This window comes from Mustela erminea, chromosome 12 (genome assembly GCF_009829155.1).
Source record: "Mustela erminea isolate mMusErm1 chromosome 12, mMusErm1.Pri, whole genome shotgun sequence".
Lineage (NCBI taxonomy): Eukaryota > Metazoa > Chordata > Mammalia > Carnivora > Mustelidae > Mustela > Mustela erminea.
In genome coordinates, this window is record NC_045625.1 from 45,841,609 (window position 1) to 45,860,276 (window position 18,668).

The window sequence follows — 18,668 nt, forward strand, 5'->3', positions numbered from 1 at the left end:
TGAAATCACAGAAGTGCCAGGATATTAATTGAGATTCTGAAGCAGTCACTATAGAGCGTTATACTAGAGAGCAGCAGTTATTTCAGTGACATCTAGAGGTTGGATACCATCTGTCTGAAACCTGGACCAGCCCGCCTCTGAACCAGGTGCCTAGCACGTCATCATGCCTCTGTTCTATTCATGACAAGAATCCTGTACCTTCTCATCTTGTTGCTACACTGGTTCAGCAGTTTTACTTAGCTGCAATTGTGCAATTACCTATGTTTTATAACTTTCCCCCACTCTTTTTGATTTCACCATGATAATAGATTTTGTTTCTGTGATTTTTGATAATTTGGGATTTACCATTTAGTTCCCTTAGTTCCCTCTATAGATAACATTGTTAGGTCCTGACCCTGTGACCCAATCCAGGAGCTGTTTGATGGGGTTTTCATTCCTCCTGCCTTAGCCTTCAAAAGGTTCTCATTTGACAGACCCAAGCCTTAAACTTCTGTTTCATAATTAAATACAGCCAGTAATCCATGTTCAAGAAATCCTGATTGATGCAATGAAGGACAGGGCTACTCCAGACATAATGAATCTGATTTTCTTATAAATTCTCCACCTCTTTATCTCTGTTAAGTATGTATTAAAATTGATATAAATGAAGAAGGCAATAGGGAAGATATAAGCTTGTTTTCTCCAATAGGTGTATTCCCAAAAGCATGTATAAATAGAAAGCCTATGCAAGAATTCCTATTGATATATCTTAGGAGATATTTAAATAAACATCAGGATAAAACTTTTACAGAGTGTTTAAAAAAATAGTTTTTGTAGTCTGTATCAGTCAGGATAGGCTGATTTATGCTACAGTAACAAATAACTCCCTAGTCATAACAAACATATTTATTCTTTATACTTTTTGTCTAAAATAGGTCAGTCAGGAAGCTCTGGAAGTTTGATGGAAACTCATGCAATATGAGAAAGACTTGACCAGCTATGGCTAACTTTGAAAGTGGAAGGCGTCCAGGAGCCAAGGAATGTGGGTGGGCAGCCTTAGAAGCTGAGAAGGTAAGAAAATGGATTATCCCCTTGGGCCTCTAGAAGGGAACACAGTCCTGCCAACACTTTGATTCTAGCCTAGAAAGAGCCTTTTAAGACTGTAAGAACTAGAAAAGTAAATCTGTATTATTTTAAGCCATCGAGTTTGTAGTAATTTGTCACAGAAGCAACAGGAAATGAGTACACATGATAAATCTACTCCGAGCTTTTATCACTAGCTTTTAACACTATTGCCATATCCTTAATTTAGTTTTATCTGCAAGGCAGAGTTTTAATCAGCCTTTGTTGTTCAAAACTCTTTCTTAATTATGTATTTTATAGTTTAAGTATGAGGAGTAGTCATTTCTTATAACACTACCAGCCCTTGAATTAGAGGACTCTCTATTTCCTTTTTATTCTAGCTTGTAAACCAACCAGTTCATTTTTCAGCTTATCTTTACCATAAGCTTATCTCACCATGTCATATAGAGCTGATAGTGGTCAGCATGTTACTAACGTTCTGTTTTCCAGCTCACTCCCCTCGTTGTCCAATTTTATCAGTATGGACTATGCCTTCTACAACACTGCACATGACATTTTACCAAATATTCTACATAACATGGATCACCATTCTTCCAGCTCCATGGGCCGTTTTCCCACCACAGCTTCTAATTAATGCTATATTTTTGTTATAGTGGGAGTTCATTTCTCTGTATTAATTTCTGTTGATTAGAAGCTATATCCAGTCTACTCAGGATGGAGATTATGGGAGAGGTTACTCGATGCAATAAATAATCCTAAAATCTTGGTGGCTTAAAGAAGGAAGGTTTAGTTCCCATTCATATTATGTCTCTTCTAGGGGCTCTGCTACCTTGTACCATCTCCAGATTCTAACTCAAGGGCACAGAGAGAGAAAAATCTCAAGATATATCTGTAAAGAGAACAGCAAATATTTGGTGAACAGAAACAATGACTACCCCATCTTTTCCTGACATTTGTAAATTCAGGTTTATTATAGTAGGCCACAAGTATACTCAGAAATGGGAACCATACCCTGAGAAAAGCTGACTCTGCAGAAGTATGGTTTTTGTGTATGGAATTTTTCGTTTTTGCAATGGAATTGTATTTATAAATGTGATTATTCTGATTCTCAAAATGGATGAAAGACCTCAACGTGAGACAGGAATCCATCAGAGGAGAACATAGGCAGTAATCTCTTCGATATCAGCCACAGCAACTTCTAGAGGAGAACATAGGCAGTAATCTCTTTGATATCAGCCACAGCAACTTCTTTCAAGATATGTCTCCAAAGGCAAAGGAAACAAAAGCGAAGATGAACTTTTGGGACTTCATCAAAATCAAAAGCTTCTGCACAGCCAAGGAAACAGCCAAGAAAACAAAGAGGCAACCCACGGAATGGGAGAAGATATTTAATTTTTAATTAATTTTTTTATTCTGACTTCATATTTTAAAAGCCTGTTAGTTTACAAGAATATTTTAGAGTATAAGGAATACTTAAAAAAAGACTGACATAATACCTCAATTTGACACTTCAGTATATATCCAGAAAGAAATCCAAAATACCAACAAAGTAAATATATATAATTCAGTGTTATTTTATAGTGAGAAATTTGCAATACCCTATAGCCTTTTTTAAAATACAGTATATATAATCACTATAATATTATGTGGCAATTATACAAACAATGTAAACATAAATGCTAGAAATTGCTCCCAACCTGACATTAATTTAAGAAGTAGAATATAATACTGCACATATAGTTTGAACTTCAACTTTTATGAATATGTGCAGAGAAAAATGAGAGAAAAATATGAATACTAATAATGACTGTATATAAGTGATGGGATTATGGTTGGTTATGATTGATTTTTTCCATTTTTATTTTCCAAAATTTTTCTTAAGATTTTATTTATTTATTTGACAGACAGATATCACAAGTAGGCAGAGAGGCAGGTGGCGGGGGGAGTGGGGGGATGTAGCCTCCCAGCTGAGCAGAGAGCCAGATACAGGGCTTGATCCCAGGACCCTGAGATCATGACCTGAGCTGAAAGCAGAGGCTTAACCCACTGAGCCACCCAGGCGCCCCTATTTTCCAAATTTTCTACAGTAACAACATTTACATTTATGTCCAAACCAGTAAACAAAGAAGAATAAAAATGTATTACTTTCTAAGAAGTATTTATGATGCCTTTTATGAGGGCCTGTCAATAAAACTGTTGAAATGGAGAACAAAAATTAAAACCGTGTTTGGCAGGCAAAGTTATAATCATGTCCCTCCAAAATCCCAATTACCTGGTATTTAATTAAACACTCATTGGTGTAGGCTGTGAGGATATTTTGAAGGTGGAATTAAAGTTCTGAATCCACTGACTTCTAAATGGAACAAGTATCCTGGGTTATCCACATGGGCTCGGCATAATCACATGAACCCTTAAAAAGAGAAGTGGTAGGGAGAAGAGTCGGAGAGATGTGGTGGTCAGAGTTACTTGAGGCACAAGGAGGACGCCCACCCAGCCATCGATGGCTTCCAAGTCGGAGGAGGGGGACCATGTTTCAAGGAATGCCAGGTAAGGGATTCAATAGCTAAGAACGGCCCCTCACAGTTAGCAAAGGAACTGGATAAGCATTAAATGGAGAAATCAGAAAAGCCAAGAAATAAGTCCATGGGAAATAAGATAAAATTATAAAAGTAAAATCAGCAGGATGCCCGGGTGGCTCAGTCAGTTGAGGGTCTGCCTTTGGCTCAGGTCATGATCCCAGAGTCCTGGGATCAAGTCCTACACTGGGTTCCTTGCTCAGTGGGGAGCCTTCTTCTCTCTCTCCCTCTGCCTGCCATTCTCCCTGCTTGTGTGCTTTCCCTCTCTCTCTCTCTGACAAATAAATAAAATCTTTAAAAAAAAAAAAAAAGAGGTAAAATCAGCAATCAGGGAATACAAAACAGTAGAATTAATGATTTTGAAATCTGATCCTTTTGGGGGAGAAATCCATCTTTTAAACAGTTTAATGCATACATAGCATTTTCAGTTAAAAAAATGAGACAAAAAGACAGAGTGAATGCAAAACTCAGATCAAGTAAGCACATAAAAGCATAATGTCAACCATTTTCAGAGAAATTGTGAATCATCAAAATGATCGTAGAAGAGGTAGCAAGCTTAAGTTCCTAAAAAGCCATTAACAAACAGGAGAAAAAAAAATTTGGCCACAGTTTTATGAACAAATAGAAATTCTAACTTTTAAGGACCATATAATTCCCATGTTTTTGTACAATCTTAGAAGATAGAAAAATTTTGCTGTTTGCTTATTCTTTGTCACTAATAATTCAATTTGATAAAGGTGCTCTCTTCCCACATAAGCACACTGAACTATGCATAATTTCACTCATGAATAAACACAAAACAAAAGGCCTAGCTAAAACACTAGGAAATCATATACAGATATATATAAAAGAATAATAAATTATGACCAAATGGAATTGATTATAAGAATGTAAGAAATACAGTGTTGTCTGAAAAAAGAAGAGTGACCCCAGAATTGTGACCCTGAAAACAAATCTGAAAATATACAAGGATTTGGTATACAATAAAGTGATAAAAGTAAACAGAAGGAGGGCATGGAGTTATTCAAGGAATAGTGACTACTAGTGGTAAACTATTTTGCAAAATAGAAGTGTTGATCCTTATCTCATGATTTATGTCAAAATGAGATAAAAGTTAAGTAATAAAAGAATAAAAAGAGAGAGGGAGTGAGAAAGATAAATGATGGATAAACAGAGAAAGTAACTGGAGGAAGGCGCAGGAAGGGATGGATATCTAGAAATAATTTAGAAATGGAGAGCCCCAGTGGCTCAGTCAGTTAAGCGTCTGCCTTCTGCTCAGGTCATGATCCCAGGGTCCTGGGATCAAGCCCTGCATCAGCTCCCAGCTCGGTGGGGAGCCTGCTTCTCCCTCTCCTTCCCACTCATGTTCTTGCTCCCTATCTCTGTCTCTCTCTCAAATAAATAAACACAAATCTTAAAAAAACAAAAACAAAAAACAGAAATAACTGAAGATAATGTGGGCAGATTATTTCTCTAAGAGATAGGGAAGGACTTTCTAAGCATAAAAGCAATGGGAAAAAGCACAAACCTATCCATTGCATGCCTGGGTGGCCCAGTGGGTTAAATGTCTGCTTTCAATTCAGGTTATGATCTCAGGGTCCTGGGATCAAGTCCTGTGTTAGGCTCCCTGTTCATCGGTGAGGCTGCGTCTCCCTCTGCTTACCACTCCCCCTGCTTGTGCGCTCTCTCTTTCTCTCTGTCAAATAAATTTAGAAATCTTTAAAAAAAAAAAAAGAAAAAAATACCCATTGATTTAATTCTATATATATTACACTTATATATAAACCATCTATATAACCCATCATTGTCAGTGTCAAACAACAAACCCATTTTTAAAATGGTGCCACAAATAAGAGACTGGGTTAATGTCCTTGATGTATAAAATATATTCAAATGGAAAAATATATGAATTAAAGAAGAGATACAGGGGCGCCTGGGTGGCTCAGTGGGTTAAGCCTCTGTCTTCAGCTCGGATCATGATCTCAGGGTCCTGGGATCAAGCTCCGCATCCGGCTCTCTGCTCAGCAGGGAGCCTGCTTCTCCCTTCTCTCTCTGCCTGCCTCTCTGCCTGCTTGTGCTGTCTGTCAAATAAATAAATAAAAATTAAAAAAAAAAAAAGAAGAAGAGATACAATTGATATTCAAGTGTGTGAGGATACTCTTGGTAGCTTTTGTACTAAGCAGAAAAACTATGGTCTAGGCAAGAATGTCCTGGAACCACAATATCAAACCTAGAACAAGAAAGAATTCATTTCATGAGCAAAACAAAAGAAAAACACTCATTACAAAGTGTTTTTTTGGAGTGAAATTATATTTATTATTTTTACTTAAGGAACTCTCAGGTGAAAAAATACAAATAAAATCTGAGTAATAAAAAAGAAGAATTTGAGATGATAGACTCTAAAAAATAAAACGTGATTTAGATGCATTTCTAAATTATTACATAATTCTTGCATCAGTACACCTGATGTAGGTAAAGCCCAAATTATTTTGTAGGGCAGTCTCTGGTTACTTGTTCAAGGTGCAGCCAGAAACCCAGGGATTCCAAGTGCCAAGAAGGCCAGAGGGGATGCTGAGATCGCTGTGCTGGCAACCCTCTCTGTTCACTTGATATCACTGAGTTATCCTGGGCTGGTGATTTAATATCTGCGTATTCATGTTTATTCTTTTGAAAAATAGACAACTATGGTTGTTGAGAGAATCAAATTATATAACCCATGCAGAATGCTTAGCATGGTTCTTGACAGTTAGAAATTACTCAATAAATGGTTACCATTATCATTCTAGCCACACCGGACACAATTCATCGGGCGATGTAATGTGGTCCTTTCTGAATAGTTACAGAAAAGAGACAAAGTGAAACTAGCTGAGATGCTTTGGGACCCAGTTTGCACTATCGAATGAAGCCCTACCTTGGCTGAGTCATGTCTGTAAGCCATCTTTAGTTTTCTTCCCTTTAAAATAGAGTTATTACCTGCTTTTCCTCTCTTCGAGAGCATGCTAAAGTGCTTTGGAAAGAGAGGGGAATTTACTACTACTAACAAGTCACTGCCATTTCAATGGCCAGGGTCCCTCTTCTTCTTTTACTGATGCCATTTCCCACCCTGTGAAGGGAACTCATGCAGTGATCTCAGAAAAGTTCGGCATGGTGTCTCCATAGTGTGTGGTCTAGCGCAAGGTACCGTACCAGGCTGAGGAAGGTAGGCTATGAGACAAGAACCATGCCTTCAAGCAGAAAGACTTGTTTGCTAGCAGTGTTGATAGAGAAGGAAGACCAGAGTTAGGGAGACCAATCTGGAGTACTTTGCAATAACACAGGTAGGAAATAACGAGGCTTTGCTCTGGGATCGTGGCAAAGGGAAGTGGTTGAACTCCTTGGGTCATAGTCTGAGCATGGCGGTTTGGCTGGTGAGAGTTTAGCCTCCATGGCTATCCAGGCCATCTTTGCTGCTGAAGCTTAGCGTGTTCATCCAGTCACTTCCTGTCACCTCCAAATCCTGGGACACAGATGCTGTTGACAGTGATGATGATAGTAATGATACTAATTAATATTTATGGAGTGCCAACCATGTGCCAAGCAAAAGTATTAGTTTACTCACGTTGGCTCCTCAGAGACATCTGATAAAATCGGTGCTGTTATTACCTCTGTTTTTCAGACAAGCAGAAGCAGAGAAATGTTAAATAATTTACTTAAGAATACACTGTAGTAAGTAGTGCTTCCTAGACTTAAACTTTAGGCAGTCTGACTCCAGACTCCAAATGCTTACCTGCTGTTACCTAATGATAATAACCATGATGGCATTAGAACAAATATTGTGGGTTTTCCCTGTTATACCCTGTGCCGAAGGCCATACTTGAACTCTCCACTTGATTGATCGAATATTGACAGCCCGATCCCACAAATTCTTTTCAGCAAGGCATCCACTCTTGTATTAAAGAATGAAACCAGGCCAGTGCCGCTGACTGCAGCTACAATTCCTTTGAGTGTATGGTCCACATCCAGGCCATGGAGCATTCAGGGGTGGAAATGGGTCTTGCAGAAAAGCACATTTCTATTCTCTAAAGTTCCTCCTGCTGCCAGAAGCACTCCAGGTCTCATTCATTGACTCCATCCAGAAGGAAGCTTGCCAGTACCTTGACCCGTATTGTGACATCCCTAAATCAAGGGAGTACCCTTACGTCAGGGCGGAGAGGCTTCCAGGCCACCAGTTTGCTAAGATGAGGCCCTGGAGTATATCACTTAACTTACCGTTATTAGTAGTAATTCTCTCTCAAAAGCATTGTTTCTCTTCATTTTCCCTTTTCATTTTTTCCCCCTGAATTTTGGCTACCCCTGTCTCTTGGGCAAGGTTAATGGATTTCTGTGGGCCTTAGTTTCCTCATGTATAAAATGAGGATAATAGTTGTGGGGATTAAATGAGATAGTCCATGCATTACGGTACTTACCACAGCATTTGACCCACATAGTAAGTACCCCGTAAATGTGAGCTGTGACATCATCTTCATTTTCGACAGCCCCACACCATGGGGAAAGATGTGTCATATACTCTGGCATAAGTGAAAAATACTAGTAAGTATAAAGATTTTCCCAAAGAGCTGCCTTATATTAAAAAAATACAGAGAAAGATGGGGTTCTGGTTCCCCATCACACATTTCACGGTTACAAATAATTCAGGAATACAAAGCTGGTAGGAAACTAATTAGCCTTCCGAAACATAACCTAAAATGTTAACAGAAAAAATGCGGCATGTATCCATGCCAAAGGCTCAAGGGGGAGCTCTCATTACTGAGATATTAAGTCATTTCAACCTTGCCCATCCCCAACGTTGTCACTTTTGTTTTAGAGAAGAAAGGAGGTTGAATCTTGTGTGGCTGGGGACTTGGAGGATAATGAAAGGACAGGGAGAGTTTTCTAGGAGACCTTCCACCATGTAGTCTAAGAATGCTGATAGGAAACTCCCAGGGCCAGAAGGAACGGAAGTTGCTTGCGGTTTAGGAGCAGAATCCCAGAGCCCTCGGTGCGCTGATGATGAGAACGCTGATGAGGAAGGCGGTTGGAGGTAGGAGTTAGAGCCTTTGGACCCTGGCTCCCAAAATGTGTGAAGGGGAAATCTTTGCTGGAGCAAGATAGAGTGAGAGGAAGCCGCAATGCCTGTCACTGCTTCACCTTTGGAGTCCTGGTGCCCGTGGGGGGGGTTGCCTTGACTGTGGGGACTGAGAAGTCCAACGGTGGGTGGTAGCTGAGCCTGCCTAGCGCCTTTAGACCCTCACATCTCCCCTGAGGTTATACAGCCAGAGGCAGGGACAAATTCAGCTATCACTTCAACTTTTTCATGGCCTCTTCCATAATCTACTGATTCTGACCCATTTTGCTCTCTTGAGTCTGAGCACTTTCCATTCTCTGCTTTTAGCTACATTATTCTGGTCAGTAATGACTTTTCTTTGCTCTTGGACCCAGAGCTTTGCTTTTGGCTATGGCTTGGCACCTCCTCAGTTCCCGTAGGCCTTTGTTCACCCCGGTCCCCAGGGGACCTGGTGACTTTGGGTGAGTTACTGGTTGAAACACTCCAGGGCTTGTTCTGGCCCTGCAGGAAGGACCAGGACAGGTGGAAACTGTTCTTGTATTTCAGACAGAAAACAGAGAAGGGGAGGAAGGGCATCAAGAAGTTCATGCCAGAGCACTGCTTTTCTTTAATCATTTGCTGCAAACGGATCCCCCCTCCCCCTGCCCACGTAACAGTTGCTCCAATTCTTTTCACATCTATATGGTTGGTCATCTGTGTATTTGAATTACTTTAGTGGCAAAAAAAATTCAAATGAACAAATCCAATAAAGTAAAGACTTCCTAAACTGGGCTGAGAAGTATTTTGAAAAATGAATACAAATGATTTCACTATATATATATATATATATATATATATTTGTTAATACATAATACACTCAGCCTGGAATAATTTTTAGCTTCCCAGGGAACACAGAGTTTGATTAAAGAAAAATATATGCGTTTATGAATCCAAAAGGAACACAAGTTAAATGTGGTAAATGCAGACATTCTTACGAAAGAGGAACAAAGAATACAGAAGTCAAATGAGAAAATAGCCCCAGATATTAACATATGAAGAAATAAAAAGGAGGCTTTTTCGCTTCCAACTTTTCTTGAAAAGTTTTTTTGGAGTTAAGAGCGAAGGAAAAATCCTGAGCTCATTTGTATGACTTGATTACCTTTTCAAATGTAAAACAAAGAAAATCCTTGAGAGTAGAGAAGATACTGGGAAATGGGAAATGTTTCCATGCAGCATTTTCTATTTTCGAGAGAAAATCTCAGGCGCGGAACGAAGTATGTAAGCGTGGATCAATGGCTCTGATATTTACCTTTCCTTGTGGAAAAGATTACAGCAATCTCCAATATCCGATTCGTTGTCTAGATAACACTCTGGTTGCCAGTGCTGAGACAGCAGCATGTAACCCTATGCAGGAGTGACTTTCTAAAGGAAGAAAAGGCCAAAAAACCCCTACACAACAACAGCAGCAAAAAACACACCAAAACCCCCCTCTTGTACTCTAAAAAATATCCCCGGCCTTGTCCTCATGAAAACAACATGAAGATTATTGCACAGGAGCAAAAGTGTCCCTTGACTGCCCTCGAATATAAGAAATGTAGAAATTGAGCTAAAAGATTAGATTGCCTAATAAAACAATTGATAAACACAATCCAGTTGGGATATATACGAAGAATGGACTATGACAAGCCTAGAAGATTGTTTAATATAATGTCAAATGCTACCAATATAAAAGATTCCAATTTACTCCTGTCTCCAGATGCTGGAAAAGCTTTTGACAGTTAATTGGAAGCTTTTATTTTTGACACTGAAAAGCACGGACTTGCCACAAGAATTCATTTCATGGGCAGAAACATTATCTGATCATCCAAAGGCCAAAATTAAGGCTAATGTGTATAATTGGAGGCCTTTTCTTTCTTTCTTTCTTTCTTTTTTTCTTCTGTTTTTGACAAGGAAGCAGCCATAGGCCATCCACATTTTCCTCTATTATTTGGTTCATCAATAGAATCTCTGGCAGGCAAGACGAAGGAATAAAAATGGGGTACTTAAGGCCCACAATTTTATTGTGAGTAGATAATGTGGCTCAATTCTGGGTTGCATGTAGACTCGTGAAATCCACTTCTGGGGAGTCAAGTGGGAGGCCGAATCCCCTCTCCTAGTGGAGGGGCCTATTTGGTTTAGCTCAAGAGGTATTTTCCTCTTAGGAACAAGATCTTTATTGCTAAATAAAGATGTGTGTTACAGACGGTTCCTTCTTTGTCCTTGGAAGCAGTAATCTCTTCCAATGTTAGCCTATTTCTCCAGTTTCTTGCCCAGTTTTTTTTTTTTTTTTTCCTGGAATAATTTCTGTGCAACAGAAGAGCAGAGCTTCCAGTAATCGCCATATATTTTTGTAATTTTCTTTTTCTTTCCTAATTAAATATATAAAGAATTTAGATTATCTGATGAAGAAATAGGTACATGAGAACTATGCATGTTTATATAGAAACAAAAGTTACAAATGTTTGACAAATCACAAAGGAAGTATGGTAGAGAATTGCTGTAAAGCTAGTTGCATCTAACTGTAAAAAATAGTGGGAGGTATGGGGTATTGTGCATATTATCCTCGCTTTTTAAACAGGTTTGTTGAGCTATAATTCATATATAATACAATTTGCTTATTTAAAGTGGACACTCCAAAAAAAAAATAAAGTGTACAACCCAATGGTTATGGTATAATAGCTTTGTGAAACTGTCAATATAACCACTTGTAGAATATTTTATCATCTCTAAGAGAAATCCCATGTGGTTTTGTGGTTTTGGTTTGCATTAATATCAAGGCTAATGAAGTTAAGTAATAAGTACGCAGTAATAGTCACTGCGTACTTCTTCCCAACTGTGAAAGCCCTAGGCAAACACTAATCCACTTTGTGTTTCTATGTATTTACTCCTTCTGGACATTTCATATACATGGAATCATACAATATATGGCTTTCTGTGTCGGCTTCAATTCTTTAGCATAATGTTTTCAAGATTCTTGTTTGTCGTAACATAAATCATAACTGCATTTTTATGGATGAATAACTTTTAATTGTATGAATATACCATAATTCAGCCATTCATCAGTTGGGAGACATCTGAGTTTCCACCTTTTGACTATTATGAATAATGCTACTGTGAACATTTATGTATAAGTTCTTATGTGAACGTGTTTCCATTTCTCTAGGATTTATACCCAAGAGTACAATTCTTAGGTCATTTGGAAACTCTGTTTCACCAGACTATTTTTCAAAAAGGCTGTACAATGTTAAATTTCTTCCAGCAGGGTATGAGGGTTACGCTTTTTTCAGATCCTCATCAATGCCTGTATTTATCCCTATGATTATAGCCGTCCTAGTGGGTATGGCATGATATTTCATTGTGGTTTGGGTTTGCATTAATATCAAGGCTAATGAAGTTAAGCATCCTTTTAGTGGCTTATTGGTCATTTATATATCTGTTTGAGAAATGTCTATTCTTACCTTTGCCCATTTTTAAGTTTGATTGTCTCCTTACTACTGAGTTTTAAGAGTTCTTTATATATTCTAGATACAAATCTCTTATCATATATATGATTTACATATCAAATTCCCCATTCTGTGGGTTATGGATTGTCTTTCCATTTTCTTCATAATATTCTTTAACCCACAGAACTTTTTAATTTTCGTGAAGTCCAATTTACCAGTGTTCTTTGTGCATTAGGATGTATCTCAGAAACCAGTGCCAAATCCAAAAGCATGAGGAGATAAGCACTATGTTTCTTTTAAGAGTCTGTAGGTTAACTCATATTTAGGCCTTGATTCATTTTTGAGTTAATTTGTAAATGGTGTGAGATTGGGGTCCAGCCTCGTTCTTTTTCATGTGGCTATCCAGTTGTCCCAGTGCCATTTGTTGAAAAGACTGTTATTTTCCTGTTGTATGGTCCTGGCGCTCCTGTCAAAAACCAGTTGACCATAAGTATATGAGTTTATGTGTGGGCTCTTGATTCTATTCCATTGATCTGTGTGCCCATTTTTTATGTCAGCACCACACTGTCTTGAAACCTGTAGTTTTGTAGTGCATTTTGAAATCAGGAATATGAGTCTTCCAACTTTTGTTGGTTCATCAGCATCCAACTGATGTTGATTCATCCAGGTGAATCTTAGGATCAGCTTATCAATTTCTGCAAAGAAGTCAGCAGAGCTTTTGATACTGTTTAACTCTATAGATCAAAGATCTAAGGAATGTGCCATCTGAACAATATTAGGTCTTCTGATCCATGAAACTGGGATGTCTTTACATAGACCTTTAATCTCTTCCAACAACATTTTGTACTTTTGCAGAACATAATTTTAGCTCTTGATTTATTAAATTATTCCTAAAATTGATGGGTTGATTTGAGGAGGGAAGGGCCGAAGGAGAAGAAGGGAGAGAATCTGACTCTGCCCTGAGTTCAGAACCTGATATGGGGCTTGATTTCATGTTCCTCAGATTGTGACCTGAATTGAAACCAAGAGTTAGATGCTAACAAATCCAGCCACCCTATCCCTCCTCCCACCCTTCCAGCAACCAAATGAGCTACCCAGGCACCCCAGTATTTTATTATTTTTAATCCTATTGTCAGTGGAATTGTTTTCTCAAGTTCATTTTCAAATGCTTTATTGTAAGGGTATAGAAATAGGACTGATTTTCCTATATTGATTTTTTTTTTGTAACCTTGCTAATTAATTAGTTCTGGAAGATTTTTCCTGACTTAGAGACTTAGGATTTTCCTACGTACAAGATTATTGTCTACAAACAGTCATAGCTTTGCTTATTCTTTCCAGTCTGGATATTCTTGCCTGATTGCCTTAGTCAGGACATCCAGTACAATGCTGAATGAAAGTGGTAAGCTCAGACATCCTTGTCTTTTTCTTGATCTTAGGGAGAAAGCATTTGTCACTCATTATTGTTTTTTAATTTAATTTAATTTAATTTTCATTATTAAGTATGGAGATTGTGAGGTTTTTTTTGTAGATGCTCTTTTATCAATAGAAGGAAGATCCCTTCCATTTGTACTTTGTTGAATGTTTTTATTATGAAAAGATTTTATATTTTGCCATATACTTTTTTTGTGTCTATTGAGATGATTTTGGGGGTCTGTGCTTTATTCTCTTGATATGTTATGTTACACTGATTTTTGAATGTTAATGCTACCTCCCATTCCTGAGCTTAATGTCACTTGGTCATGATTTATATTCCTTTATGCATATTGCTAGATTCAGTCTTTTCAGTATTTTAAACATTTTTGCATTTAATTAATAAGAGATACTGGTCTATAGTTTTCTTATCTTGTGGTATCTTTGTCTAATTTTGGACTATGAATCTTTCCATTTAATCTAAGGTATTTAATATTTTGGTATATAGTTGCTTATAATATTCTTACATAAACCTTTTTTTTTTAAAAGATGTATTTATTTGAGAAGGAGAGAGCACATTAGTGAGCCTGCATAAGCAGAGAGGAGGAGAAGAAGAGGGAGAGAATCCTCAGACAGACTCCCTGCAGAGCTTGAAGTCCAGCGTGGGGCTTGATCCCAGGACCCTGAGATCACGAGCTGAGCTGAAACCCAGAGTAAGATGCTTAACGGACTGAACTGCCTAGGTGCCCTGTTACATAAACCTTTTTATTCCTGTAACATCAGTGGAAATTTCTTCTTTCATTCTTAATTTTAGTAGTTTGAGGTTTTTTTTCTTTTAATCAGTTTAACAATAGGTTTGTCAGTTGTTGATCTTTTTAATCTTTTCAAAGTATACACTGCTAGTTTGACTGATTTCTCTGTTTTACTGTTCCTCACTTCATTAGCTTATATCCCCTATTTTAAAAATATTTTCTTTCTGGTTGCTTTATGTTTAGTTTACCCTTTTTCTAGCATCTGAAATTGAAAGGTTTTACCTTTGAGTGGAGCATCTGGTGACTTCTTTTTATATTTTGACATTGATTTTTTAAATTATGTAAGTAATAACATTTATCTTGAAGGAAAACAAAATATTATAGACATACCATTTTCCCTATGCCCCCAATCTTTTTCATGTCCACCTGCTTCTTCTAACCCTATTACACCAAAATGTTTGCATCCATTTACATACGTGTTAATTGCATGTACATGTATTTGGGAGTGTATTTGTTTATATTAATATTATTATTTAGTAAATGTTTGGGGGCAGTTTGGTTCTACTTCTCAGTGTTGTAACTTTGATCCATATTATATCTGATCAAAGAAGTTTACTTTTGCTATTGCATATGTTTTATAGGTAAATTGGCTATTTGCTTATCTGTAAATTACCTATTTTTTCCTTTAAACTATAAGTCTGTTGGTTTATTTTATTTTATAGATGTTATTTATATGATTACTAGTCTTTTTTCTGTTACACAAGATGCAAATATTTCTTCTGGTGAATTACTTATTTTTAATTTGTTTGTGGTGTTCTCACTTTTCAGTAGATTTTAGTTTGGATGTTGCCAGGTTTGTTAGCTTTTTCCTTCATGAGTCTTTCCTTTGTGTTTGCCTTTTAAAGGCCTATCGTATCCTAAAGGATTAAGTATTCTTCAATATTTACTTTAAATATTTTGTAATTTTCTTTATTTATGTAATTTATTTGAAACTGGCTTTTGTGAATTCTGTAAAGTGAAAATCTAGCTTTACTCTTATATAAATAGCCAATTACTTTCATAATTACATTGAATATTTATCTTTCTCTTACCAATTTGAAGTGTTAAATCTTACAGTACTAAAAGGGTTTGAATATATTTTAAGTATGTATTCTCATATATCCATGGGTTGGGTTTTGGATCTTTACTTACTTATTTTTAATTAATAACCAAAATGGCAATATTCAAATTACAATAGTATTATACTATGTCTTGATAATTTGCAAGGAAAACATCATCCTTTGATTATTTTTTTTCTTTTTAAACATTTTTTTCAATTTTAAAATTTTTTTATTAACATATAATGTATTAATTTGCTTCGGGGTATAGGTCTGAATCATCAGTCTTACACAATTCACAGCACTCACCATAGCACGTGCCCTCCCCAATGTCCATAAGCCAGCCACCCTATCACTCCCCACCCCCACCCCCCAGCAACTCTCAGTTTGCTTCGTGAGATTATGAGTCTCTTATGGTTTGTCTTCGCATCCCCTGGTCCCATCTTGTTCCAATTTTTCTTTCCCTACCCCCCACAATCCCGTGCCCTACTTCTCCAATTCCTCATATCAGAGAGATCGTATGATAATTGTCTTTCTCTGCTTGACTTATTTCGCTTAACATGATACCCTCTACTTCCATCCACATTGTTGCAAATGGCAAGATTGAGGGGGTTTTTTGGATGGCTGCATGGTATACCATTGTATGTATATACCACATCTTCTTTATCATTCATCTGTTCACGGACATCTAGGTTCTTTCCATAGTTGGCTCTTGTTGACATTGCTCCTTTAAACATTCGGGTGCACATGACCCTTCAGATCACGACATTTGTATCTTTAGGGGTAACACCAAGTAGTACAATTGCTTGGTCGTAGGGTAGCACTATTTTCAATTTTTTGAGGAACCTCCATACTGTTTACCATAGTGACTGGACCAATTTGCATTCCCATCAGCAGCGTAGGAGGGTTCCTCTTTCTCTGCATCCTCAGCAACATCTGTCATTTCCTGACTGTTTAATTTTAGCCATTATGACTGGTGTGAGGTGGTATCTCACTGTGGTTTTGATTTCTATTTCCTTGATGCCGAAAGATGTTGAGCACTTTTTCATGTGCCTGTTGGCCATCTGGATGTCTTTTTTGCAAAAAATATCTGTTCATGTCTTCTGCCCATTTCTTGATTGGATTATTTGTTCTTTGGGTTTTTGACTTTTGATAGGTTCTTTATAAATTTTGGAGACTAGCCCTTTATCTGATAGGCCATTTGCAAATATGTTCTCCCATTCTCTTGGTAGTCTTTTGGTTTTGTTGACTGTTTCCTTTGCTGTGCAAAAGCTTTTGATCTTGATAAAGTCCCAGTAGTTTATTTTTGCCCTTGCTTCCCTTACCTTTTGTGATGTTTATAGGAAGAAGTTGCTGTGGCTGAGGTCGAAGAGGTTGCTACTTGTGTTCTTCTCAAGGATTTTGTTGGATTCCTGTCTCACATTGTGGTCTTTCATCCATTTTGAGTCTGTTTCTGTGTGGGGTGTAAGGAAATGGTCTAGTTTCATTCTTCTGCCTGTAGCCATCCAGTTTTCCCACCATTTGTTGAAGAGACTTTTTTCCATTGGACATTCTTTCCTGCTTTGTCGAAGGTTAGTTGACTGTAGAGTTAAGGGTCTATTTCTGGGCTCTTTATCCTGTTCCATTGATGGTTTTGTCTGTTTTTGTGCCAGTACCATACTGTCTTGATGATTACAGCTTTTTAATAGAGCTTGAAGTCTGATGCCACCAACTTTGGCTTTCTTTTTCAACATTCCTCTGGCTATTCAGCCTCTTTTCTGGTTCCATATAAATATTAGGATTATTTTTTCCATTTCTTTGAAAAACATTGATGATATTTTGATAGGGATTGCGTTAAATGTGTAGATTGCTTTAGGTAGCATAGACATATTACAATATTTGTTTTTCCAATCCACGAGCATGGAATGTTTTTCCATTTCTTTGTGTTTTCCTCAGTTTCTTTCATGAGTACTTTATAGTTTTCTGAGTACAGATTCTTTGCCTCTTTGGTTAGGTTTATTTCATAGGTATCTTATGGTTTTGGGTGCAGTTGTAAATGGGGTGGACTCCTTAATTTCTCTTTCTTCTGTCTTGCTATTGGTGTATAGAAATGCAACTGATTTCTGGGCACTGATTTTATATCCTGCCACATTCCTGAATTCCAGAGTTCTAGCATTTTGGAGTGGAGTCTTTTGTGTTTTCACATAAAGTATCATATCATCTGCAAAGAGTGAGAGTTGGACTTCTTTGCCAATTCCGATGCCTTTAGTTTTTTTGTTGTCTGATTGCTGAGGCTAAGACTTCTAGTACTATGTTGAATAGCAGTGGTGATAGTGGACATCCCTGCCATTTTCCTGGCCTTAGGGGAAAAGCTCTCAGTTTTTCTCCATTGAGAATGATATTCGCTGTGGGTTTTTCATAGGATATTGAGGTATGCACTCTCTATGCCTACCCTTTGAAGAGTTTTGATCAGGAAAGGATGCTGTACTTTGTCAAATGCTTTTTCAGCATCTATTGAGAGTATCATATGGTTCTTGTTCTTTCTTTTATTAATGCATTGTATCACATTGATTGATTTGCGGATGTTGAACCAACCTTGCAGCCCAGGAATAAATTCCACTTGGTCGTGGCGAATAATCCTTTTAATGTACCGTTGGATCCTCTTGGCTACTATTTTGGTGAGAATTTTTGCATCTGTGTCCATCAAGAATATTGGTCTGTAATTCTTCTTTTTGATGGGGTCTTTGTCTGGTTTTGGGATGAAGGTAACGCTGGCCTAATGAAATAAGTTTGGAAGTTTTCCTTCCGTTTCTATTTTTTGGAACAGTTTCAGGAGAATAGGAATTAATTCTTTAAATGTTTGGTAGAATTCCCTGGGATGCTGTCTGGCCCTGGACTCTTGTTTGTTGAGAGATTTTTGATGACTGCTTCAGTCTTCCTGGTTATGGGTCTGTTCAGGTTTTCTATGTATTCCTGGTTCAGTTTTGGTAGCTTATACATCTCTAGAAATGCATCTATTTCTTCCAGATTGTCAAATTTGCTGGTGTATGTTTGCTCATAATATGTTCTTATAACTGTTTGTATTTCTTTGGTGTTGGTTGTGGTTTCTCTTCTTTCATTCATGACTTTCTCTTTTCTTATTGATAAATCTGGCCAGGATTTATCAATCTTATTAATTCTTTTAAAGAATCAGCTCCTAGTTTCATTGATTTGTTCTACTGTTCTTTTAGTTTCTATTTCATTGATTT

General features: G+C 37.4%; 1 long non-coding RNA gene across 1 annotated transcript in view; it reads left to right on the forward strand.

Annotated features, from left to right (window-relative positions):
• LOC116571082 overlaps window positions 1-18,668 on the forward strand; it is a 62,916-nt gene that overhangs the window by 31,706 nt on the left and 12,542 nt on the right. The window contains exon 4 of the long non-coding RNA XR_004277701.1: window positions 915-1,050. This is a non-coding gene — a long non-coding RNA (uncharacterized LOC116571082). The remainder of the gene's footprint in view (window positions 1-914; window positions 1,051-18,668) is intronic.